This window comes from Schistocerca serialis, chromosome 6 (assembly GCF_023864345.2).
Source record: "Schistocerca serialis cubense isolate TAMUIC-IGC-003099 chromosome 6, iqSchSeri2.2, whole genome shotgun sequence".
NCBI classification, from domain to species: Eukaryota; Metazoa; Arthropoda; class Insecta; order Orthoptera; family Acrididae; genus Schistocerca; species Schistocerca serialis.
Genome location: NC_064643.1, coordinates 750,751,321 through 750,762,783, shown reverse-complemented (window position 1 = coordinate 750,762,783; position 11,463 = coordinate 750,751,321).

The window sequence follows — 11,463 nt, the reverse complement described above, 5'->3', positions numbered from 1 at the left end:
GCAATATTTACGCTGTGAAAAGAAGTGTACGACGAAATAGTTGTATCAAGTGACAGAAGAATGATAGTCCACCACAAAAAAGAGTGAGAAACATAGTGAACAGTGTGTGGATGGCGAAAACACAAAGATGTGAATATAGAACAGTGACAAAACTAGTAGTGCGACCTCCAGACCAGATGTGAGGAAACGCAGATCAGCAAATCGTAAGTAATTACATTATTACAAGAAATCGCGAAGTGAACTGTTTGATAATCTATAACTAACAAAACTGTATCATTATAGATCCCATTGATGATTCCTTAGAAAAGGAAAAGGCGAAACGCGTATGGGATTAATAAAATAACTAGCAGCAGGGAAAGGCAGTTTGATTTGTAAAACAAGTATTCACTGAAACAGATTCCGACCTTGCAACAATGACAGTTATTGTGATGGAAGATGTCATTGTCGTAGGGGGGCGATGCAGCTGGTCCACAATAATATTCACGTGAATCGCCGCTGTCATCATGCCTTCGGTTACCAACACAGATCCCACGGAAGCCCAACTTAGTGTACCCCATAGCATAATTGTATCCGCACCGGTCTACATCATCTGTGTCGCGGTGCATGTTTTGTGCAGCCATTCGCCTGGATGACGGCGTGTAAGGACCCAACCACCGACCTGGTGCAATAGTCATTCGAGAGGCGACACGGTCCTACTGAGCTTCGGAGAATACTCAGTGATGCTCTGCCCACTGCAGTCATAATTGACGATTTCGTTGGGCCAACACGAGAACACGTAGGGGTCGTGTGATGTGGAGCTCCACGTTCAACGATGACCTTTCAACGGTGAGCTCCGAAACGCTTCTGCCTGCACCAGCATTGTACTCTGTCGTTAGATTTTCCACAGATTGCTGCCTAGCCTAGATTACACGGTTGGGGATCCTCCGACCTGTACGTTTTGTGATGAGTGATCGTCCGATACCATACAGCCTACTCGTTACTTCATCATTCTTCAGCCACTTTCCATAGTTGCTCACGACAGTAGTACGCCGAGAGTTGACCAGCTTCGCCGTTTCAGAGATTCTCGCTTCCAGCCGCAGTGCCACAACAATGTGCCCTTTGTCAAAAATGCTTATATCAGTGGATTTCCGCATATGCTATCCGTATCTTCGCTATAATGACCGCCCATTCGTCTCTCTTCCGTTTTATTATTATTATTTTTTTTTATGGCCTTCATTGGACCACTCTAGTCGAAAATAAAAAGTTCTAAACAAGTTGTTACACAGGGATACAATTTGGTTCAACAGTAACTTAATATGATATTTAGGTAATATAATTATTAGAGTCTATTCTTATATGAAAGGTGTTCTGCTCTTCTGTCTGCCCCATATTTCTTCATTCTTTCAGATATTTTCTTTCTTTCTTCATCTGAGACAACTCTTCCTGTACTCATTTTATTGATTTTCATTTGTAGTCTCGTTTGCGCGTCTTGCAGTATTCTGGTTTTCTCTGTCTTGTTTTTTAGGTCATCTACTGTAATTTGAAGTTCTTTTATATCTTCCTTAATTTCTGTGATTCATTTAATGTCGCTCTTGCTATTCCACAATTTTTGTATTATTTTTTTACTAGTTCTGTTTTCTGGAGTTCTCATCAGATGTCCAAAGAATGAGATGCGTTTCTTCCTGATTGTGCTCATGACTGGTTCTATTTTCTTATATACTGTTTCATTTGATGCTATTCTCCAATGTCCATTTATTTTATACTGTTTATTTATACATGTCCTAATTATTCTTCTTTCTATTTTTAGTATTCTGTCAAATTCTGCTGTATTAGTTGTTTTGAAGATAGTTTCAGCTGCATACGTTATTTCTGGTTGTGTAACTGTTTTATAGTGTTTTAATTTTGCATCTACAGATAGGCTTTTTGTGTTGTATGTAGTTTTGGTAATGTAATTTGCATGGTTCAGTTTTTTTAGTCTATTCTACCATGATGGCTTCTCATTTAGATTGTATGTTATTATTTCGCCTAAATATTTAAATTTATCAACAATTTTGATTTCCTGTTCTCCTATTGTAATTTTGTTTGCAAGTGTTGGATCAGTTAGCATAATCTCCGTTTTTTCAAATGATATTCTAAGGCCTACTTTCTCTGCTATTTCTTGTAGTGATTTCCCTTGTTGCCTGGCTTCTTGAACGGTGTTGGCTAGGAGAGCATGATCATCAGCGAATCCCAAGCAGTTTAAACTATCATCATCTTTTGCTCTTCCAATTCTTATCCTCTTTGGATTGTCCTTGTACCATTCTCTCATTATGTATTCCACTGTGCAGTTGAAAAGTAATGGTGATAGGCAGTCACCTTGTCTTAAGCCTGTTTTTATGAGGAATGGTTCCGAAATTTCTCCTCTAAACTTCACTTTTGACTTGGTATTGTTTAGAGTGAGTTGTATTATTTTAATTAGTTTTGGATGGAGTCCTAGATTTCTTAAAATTTTTAATACTGAAGGTCTGTGGACACAGTCATATGCCTTCTTAAAATCTACAAATGTTATTGCCAGAGGTTTGTTCCGTTTCTTGTAGTATGCCATAATCAATTTTAAACTAATTATCTGCTCTGCACAGCTTCTCCATGGTCTGAAACCTCTCTGATATTCCCCTAACTCCTGTTCTAATTGCTCCTTGATTCTCTCATATAGGATCTTGGATAGAACTTTGTATGTGCAATCTAGGAGAGAGATTCCTCTGTAGTTGTCTGGGTTGCTCTTATCTCCCTTTTTGTGTAGTGGGTGGATGATAGCTGTGGTCCAATGTTCGGGAAATTGTTCTGTTACCCAAATTTTTGTTAGAGCCGTGTGTAAGGAGGTCTTGACTGTGTCACTTGCACATTTCCACATTTCAACAAAAACCTGATCTTCTCCACATGTCTTATAATTCTTTTGTTCTTTGAGAATTTTTTCTACTTCTTGGAAAGTTGGAGAGTCTAGTTTGTTAGGTTTGGTTTTTATTGGGGTATTTATGTTGATTTGTAAGGGTTCTTTGGGTTCCTCACAATTCAGAAGTTTGTTAAATCCTTTTGCGATGATTTCTGCATTTTCCTTGTTACTGTGTGTCATTCGTCCATCTTCATCTTTCAGTATTAGTGTAGGGGCCTCATATTGCTGTAGTTGTTTCCCAAAGATTTTGTAGTAGTTCCTGGAGTTGGTTTTATGATAATTAACTTCTATAGACTTTATAATCTCTTTATGAAATCCTCTCTTGATTCTTATAATATTTTGAGTGAATTTTTTTCTTTAATTTTTTTAGGTTGATGGCATTTTCTTCAGTTTTATGTGTTTGAAACTTTAACCATGCTTGGTGTCTATCTTCATGGAATTTGTCACATTCTGATGTCCACCATGCATGTTTCCTTCGTGGGTTCAAGGGAGCTAGAATCTCTGCTTCTTTTTTAAGATTAGCCACTAGTTGTTCTAGATCATCTGTTAATTTTATGGTTTGTGTTATTTGTTGGTACTTATTCTTTTTAATTACCTGATGTGGGTCAAACCTCCTTTTTATTTTATTAGTTTTTCCGGTCCTCTTCTTTAACGGAGTGAATTTGATTTTAATTTTAACCGTTTACACTCTTTCCCTACTGCTTCACGTTCTCGCACCACCACCAGAAAGCATTCAAAGTCGCGATGGGCAGTGGTCATAATGTTTTAGCTCGTTAGTATGTTCCGAATTACGATGCAATGTTCCTCTGGACATGCATACACATCCAAAGAACTTCTGAACAACAGGGGCACTGCAATATCGTATTTATCCTCCGAAGCTGGGAAAGCGAGTTTCAAGGACAATGTCTCCCCTGTACGGGAATATACACAATGAACGTACAAGTACAGGTTGCAGATACGTGGTTGACTACATATGGAAGTTTGAGTCGGGCCGTCAGTCGAGCATGGATAGCACAGTTGTAAGACGACCGGCACAAATATTCACTGCCGCCATTCCATTACACAGCAGATGGTTGTCCATATTCGCAACTGCAAATACGTTTCACGTATTTCATAACGGCTGCAGTCACCGCAGTGCCTGTTCCTTTAGACACGCATGCATGTCCAAAGGAACACTGCATCGTAATTGGGAATGACACCGGTGCTGCAGTATCGAATCTTCTCTCGAAGGTGGGACAGCGATTTGCGACGCTGTTATCTCGTTACTGTTTGAGTACATTTCACATAAGCAATCTGTGTGAAGTTCTCTTCCAAGGCTGTTTCCAATGCCATAGAGAAAACATATTTGTGTCTACTTCACATGTGGCAAATAGTTTTTGGTTTGTGTGTGTGTGTGTGTGTGTGTGTGTGTGTGTATGTGTGGTGCTATTAATTTCAGCCTCTGGGTAAATGCTTTAAGGCGCTATAGTAAAGTTTTTGAAAGTTTCGAAAACATAGTCAGCGACCTTAAAATTTGTTAAAATTTAAAACAGTCTTGATCGCATTTTTTCTATTTTTATTGTAGTGAATGACCGGTTTCGACTCTTTCATAGAGTCATCTTCAGACACCAGAGCGGTGGATGGACACTGCCAGAAGAGTTGCTACACGAGCGTCGAGGGCCGACGGATCTCTTCTGGCAGTGTTCATCCACCGCTCTGGAGTCTGAAGATGACTCTATGAAAGAGTCGAAACTGGTCACTCACTCCAATAAAAATAGAAAAAATGCGATCAAGTCTGTTTTAAATTTTAATTTTAGGTATTGTAAAGGCCTTCCAAAGAGAGGTAAAAATAATTTAAGAGTACCAAGCAGTTGCAAAAAAATGGTTCAAATGGCTCTGAGCACTATGGGACTTAACAGCTGAGGTCATCAGTCCCCTAGAACTTAAAACTACTTAAACCTAACTAATCTAAGGACATCACACACATCCAAGCTCGAGGCACGATTCGAACCTGCGACCGTAGCGGTCGCGCAGCTCCAGACTGAGGGGCCTAGAACCGCTCGGCCACCCCGGCCGGCCCAGGCAGTTGCAGTGAGAGTATAAACGGACAATTGCAGGTCAAGAATATCAACTGATGAAACCAGTAATTACACTTAACAGGTACACAAACGGCTAAAGATGCAATGAAAAAACTCTGTGAATGAAAATTTATTTTATTTATTTATTAATTGCCAAATTATAGACCTGTTACCTGTTGTTTAAAACAGGTCGTACATCTTACAATTCTCGTTTTTCATCTTTTTACAGTTTCCTTTCCTTTTGTTTTATCTACAACATTTACAAAGAATGATACTTTTCAAAATAACAATAATTTAAGGTTGAAATATAAATAAATTTTTTTAGAAGAATATAAAATGAAGATAGGATAGATGAGAGATTTGTTAGTACCATCACCGAGTGTAACTGACGGTGAATACCTCGGAATGGTTTCTTCGAGCCGTTGACCGCCAGTCACACACACACACATACACACACACAAATGGTTATTAGTAGAGAAATAATGTTGTTTATCCTATTTGTTGCTAATCCTATGTATTAACTAATTTAGGTGCCCATCCTTGTTCAGCATTTGGTGTTTTCTTGGCTAGATTGCCAGCACTTTTGCTTATTTACTGTCACATCTCAGCTTCCTCCTCCTGTTCCTCCTCATTGTCACTATTTTCGCTGTCACTGTGGGTATCGCTGTCCATTCTCTGGAGATTTCTGTTACGCTGCACATAGGCATGTCTGTGATGTCGTGTCCGCATGTACCCTTCATGTGTTGTTTTTGAAATACTGTTTGTCAGTGCGTTTAATTGTGCCCATTGTTTTTCGTCTTTTATTGCTGTGTCTGTATCTGTGTAATCTAAGTGTAGTGTATGTCTATTGTTAGCGTATTGCCCGCAGAAAAAGACAGTGTGTTCTGGGGAACCTTCTTCCCCGCATGTGCATGTAGGTGTCTGCCTCAGACTCACGCGGTTTAAGTGCGTGGTATAAGGTCCGTGCCCGGTTAAGAAATGTACCACACCGCGGCTGGGATCGATATGTCTCATTCTCAACCGCTCCCTTATGTCAGGGAGGAAGCCGTGCAGTCTACGTCCCTTATCACTTACACCCACTCACCTTGCCATGTATCCAAACGCCAACTTTTAAGGTGACGTATCGTCTCTATGGGCACACCGGTTATTGTGTGTACCTTATCTAGTCTCCCCACCTTTAACCAGTACCTTGCAGCTCTGTATTTGATCGTGATATCTATGTGATATCTATGGGGCATATTCCGAGCACCACACACAGTGCATCCGCTGAGGTGCTACCGAAGGCTCCAGATAGCCTAAGTAGGACACTTCTCTGCCCTCGTCTGACGGATGCTTTGTTGGTGACCACGTTCAGTCTATGTGCCCACGTGCTAGCTGCAAAGCTGAGTACTGATTCGAAGAACGCACAGTGGTATGTACGTATGACTGGTAGAGATAGTCTGTACTGTTTTGAATTTAGCCTCACCAGTTTGTGGAGTATTTTTTCTGCTTTGTCTGTTGTTAGCCTTATGTGTTCGTGGAAATTCAATTTTTCATCTATGTGTACCCCAAGATAGCGCGTAGTGCGTGCTCGGTTGATGTTTGTGTCCCCAATTTTAACCGAAGGATTCCTTTGGAGGGATTCTTTCAGTAAAGTGTATGTTGTTTTGTTTTCGGCTACCCTGAGTTTGTTGTTGTGACACCACTGAGTAACTGTTTGTAGTAATCCACTGGCTTTCTCTTCTAACTGGGCTCTGTTGTTTGCAGTGACTACAACTAATAGGTCATCTGCGTAGGCGACAATTCCGTCTGACCTGTCATCCCCATCCAGAAGCTGTAGGAGGGGTTCGATTGTTATGTTCCAGATGATGGGGCCGCAGATCGACCCTTGAGGACAGCCTTTGGTAATTCTTTTAATTACTTTCCGGCTGTCCATCTGCCATTCGACTACTCGGTCTTTACAGTAGTCTAGAAAACTGTTGTACAGTGATTGCGGTACCTCCAGATGTCTTAGCCACTGAAACAGTGCTGGCCACCAAAGATTGTCAAATGCTCCGGCAATGCCAATCATTATTGCCATGGCGTATTTCTGTTTTGTGGTGTTAACTATGTGCAGGGCCTGGTTGATGGCATCATCTATTGATCTGCCAGATCTGAAGCCGAACTGGTGTTGGCTCATACCCCTGAGGTACATAGGGCGCTCACTATCTCTGTCGCAGAGAGTCTACCCCAGGAATTGGAACATCTGAGAACTGTATTTGAAAAAATGGGTACTCAGAGTGGCAGATTCAACGTGCTCTCCGCCCAACCACTGCAGCACAACCTGTTGAGATGGATGAAGTCACGAGGGAGGAGGTAGGCACTGCATTTATTCCATACACAGGCGCACTCTCGGGGAAAATCGCCCGCATTCTGAAGAAACACCGGGTCGGAACTGTGTTTTGTCCTCCAAATAAAACTCGTGCACTGGTGGGGAGTGGCAAAGATGACCTCGGTTTGAGGAAGGCCGGCGTGTACCAGATTCCGTGTCAATGTGGCAAGTCGTATATTGGTCAGACGATGCGTACCGTCGAGGATGGATGCCGTGAACACCAGAGGCACACTCGACTGATGTATCCGAGCAAGTCGGCGGTCGCTGAACATTGTTTGTCGGAAAATCACGCCATGGAGTATGACCGCACGAGGATTCTGGTACAGACGTCGAGATACTGGGACAGCGTTGTTAGAGAGGCCATCGAAATTCGCACCAATGACGACCTCATAAACCGTGACTGTGGCTATAATCTTAGCAAGGCTTGGGAACCAGCGATCGGGTTAATCAAGAGTAAATCGAGCAAACGTATAGTTGTGACGACCACCGTGGACAGAGCCATCACACCGACGTCATCTCAGACGCCGTCGCAATCTGTTCCACCGCGCGAGCGACCGTGGCGCGGGGCGCGGACGGCGGAGGGAGCGCGCCGCGGGCGGAGGGTATTTAAATCGGCCGCCGCCGCGACCGAACCCAGTTCCCTCTGAGCAGCCATAGCGTACGGATCTCCGTGCTGGCACGTTCACAGGAGCTCAGTCCGTCAGTTCACCTGATGATGGCGACATGTATGATCGCCGAAATATTGCGCCCGTTGGACACTATAGACCGGCAGCATACCCGTGGATATTTTGATTATATGTCTTGTGCATGTCTATATGCTTCCAGTCTTATTCGTATGTCCCTATCCGCTATCGCCCTTTGATATAATTTTCATTTGCGTCTTGCGTCTTGTTTGAGTCTCGTAAGTTCGTTGGTCCATGGTACTGGTGAGCAATTTGTGTTCTTTGCTGTCGGTATTGAAGTGTTTTGTGCATGTTGTATCACCTGTGTTAACTTGTGTGCTCTATAATCGATACTTCCATTGATGTTTTCTAGATCGTGTCGTTGGATAAATTCCGTTAATTTGTTCCAGTCTGCTTTGTGCAACAGCAAGTGTCTGGTGTGTGATTTGGTCATTGTGCTCTGAGTGTGAGTTAGTGTGTATGTTATGACATTATGATCACTACTGGTTATGTTGTCGTGTACAGTCCAGTTTGTTACGTATGCCATTGCTGCATTATTTGCTAGCGCGAAGTCGATATTACTGCGCGTACCATCGAACCCAGCATATGTTGGTATAGGTCCTTCCGTATTCATTACATGTAATTGTGTTTCTTGTATTAGATCGGTGATTATGCGTCCTCTGTCATCTGTTCTGACTGAGTTCCAGAGGGTCGATCTGGAATTAATGTCAGCACTTATCACTAATTTTTTGTCCCTGGCATACATTACTAGGTCTCTGTGATGTAGTCTGCATACGGCTGTATTTGATGGCTGTATTGGGCGTACATGGATGCAATAACCCATGTGACGTTCCCGTTAGTTATCTCTATGGTAACCAAGTGTTGATTGCATAACTGTGTTACCTTAATTATGTTATAAGTTCTATTTAGAATTACTATTGCAGCCTTACAGTCATTGCTGCCTGTTATTGTGGTAGCATGTTTTGGTAGACATATCAGTTGCCCGTTTCTGTTATAAGGTTCTTGTAAGCACATGATGTCTGCCTGCAGGTCTTGTGCTATTTTAGGGATTTCCGCGCTAACTGTCTTACTGTTTTTTGTATTATGTTGTAAGATATTCATTTTTTGTCTATGTGTTCTGGGTGTTTTACGTCTACAAAATATTTACTGCCAGTGTGTGAGTAATCAAAATATGTTCGTTCGTGTGCTCCTACATGATCTATATATATTTTGTCCAAGTCGAAAGATTCTGTTCTGCGCAGGCAGACCTGGAGCATGAGATCGAACAGCGGCTCTGCTGATGTAGGAATATTTTCTGTTTTTAGGATGATTCTGTCTGTTTGAATGAAAAGTCAAAACAATTTTACATATAGGGAACTTTAACAGTATTTTTTTTAAAAGAAAATACGTATAGGGTGAATGAATTAACGGCTGGCGGACGTGCAAAAAGCTTTACAATTGCTGAAGGTGTCTTAGAATTTGCCTGAAATTGGTTAAAACACAAGAAGCCCATAGGTAAACGTAAAGTGAGCTCTATGACATAAAGGCGAAGCAAAACAGTTGGCAGAACTTGTACTACAGGTCCCCTCTTGGCAGTGCTGCTTAGAGTTACTTAAGGGGAGCGGTGAATTTAAAAGAAACCATTTACATCAAACTACATACAGCTTAAATCGTTGAAAAGAGTTAAGGCGACCGTGCAACCTCAGGTGTAACTGATAAGCAAATAACAGCAGTAGTCGATCAAATACACAGACACAATGCGTAAAGCCCAGCGGGGAGCCAGATAAAGAAACAAATAATAAAATAATTATCACACAAGCAACTAATTAGGAAAAAAAGGAAATCTCAAGAAATACGGCCTTGATGTAATCAACAGGCCAGCTGGCTCACCAAAATAAATATTATATTTTTGATAAACGTATTGTACAATCCGTTTGGTGAAGTTTACTAGATGACTAAAGTGTAACAAGAGGTTCCCGATAAATAACGCGTTAAACAGTAGCTAGTCTGTCCTTGAAACACACATAAGGGGAGAATCAAAAACCATTCTATTTACACATGAAACCAACGCATGAAACGTTAAGTTTGACAAGCACTTGAAGCATTGAACAGTATACTAACGAACTAAAGCTAATTGGGCCAGCACTAAACACCAGACAACATTCTAATGGAAAATCAAAACCATCAAAAGGCTGATGAATATTGAATGAACACTGTTTTCATAAAACACAGAGCTCTAGATAATATATAATGCCAGCAGCTTACAGTTCCACATATGCATCCACACACATAGTCCGCAAGCCACAGTACGGTGCGTGGCAGAGGGTACCCTGTACCACAACCAGTTGTTTCCTTTCCTGTTCCACTCCCAGTCAGCGTGAGGTAAAAACGACTATCTACATGCCTCCGTATGAGTCCTAATTTCTCGTGTCTGTCTTCCTGGTACCTACGTTAAACGTATGTTGGCGGCAGTAGAACAGTTCTGCAGACAGCTTCAAATGCTGGTTCTCTAAACTTCCTCAGTAGTATGAAATTTCCTGCCATATTAAAACTGTGTGCCGGACCGAGACTGGAACTCGGGACCTTTGCCTTTCGCGGGCAAGTGTTCTAGTGGTAGAGCACAGTTTTAATCTGCCAGGAAGTTTCATATCAGCGCACACTCCACTGCAGAGTGAATATTTCATTCCTTAGTAGTGTTCTTAGAATTGAATATCTTCTTCTCTCCAGGGATTGCCACTTGTGCTTCTCAAGCATATCCGTAAGACTTGCATGCTCATCTAACGTACCGATAATAAGTCTACCCGATCGCCTCTGAATTTCTTCGATGTCTTTTTCAGTTCGACCTGGTGCGGGTTCCAACCACTCGAGCAGTACTCAAGAATAGGTCGCACTAATGTCCTACATGCGGTGTCCTTTAAAGATGAACTAAACTTTCTAAAATTCGCCCAATAAACCGAAGTCGACCATTCGGCTTCCCTACCACAATTCTCAGATACTCGTGCGATTTCACATCGCTTCGCAACGTTAAACCCAGATATTTAAAGGACGTGACTGTGTCAAGCAGGGAACTAATAACGCTGTTTCCCAACATTACGGGATCGTTTTTTTCTACTCATCTGCATTAACTTACTTTTTTTTGTATTAAGAGCCAGCAAGAATTCATCATACCGACTAGAAATTTTGTTTAGGTCATCTTATATCAGCCTTCAGTCACTTATTTTCGACAGCTTCCTGTACACCACAGCATTATGAGCGAACCGTAGATTGTGGCCCACCCTGTCTGACAGATCATTTATTTATACGTACATAGAAAATAGCAGCGGTCCTATCACACTTCCCTGGGGCACTCATGTCTCCCGTGTCTCCGATGAACAATCGCCGCCCAGGAAAACAAACTGGATTCTATCACTTAAGAAGTCTTCGAGCCAGTTACATATCTGTGAGCCTATTCCGTATGTATTCCTTCGTTAATAGTCTGCAGCGGGG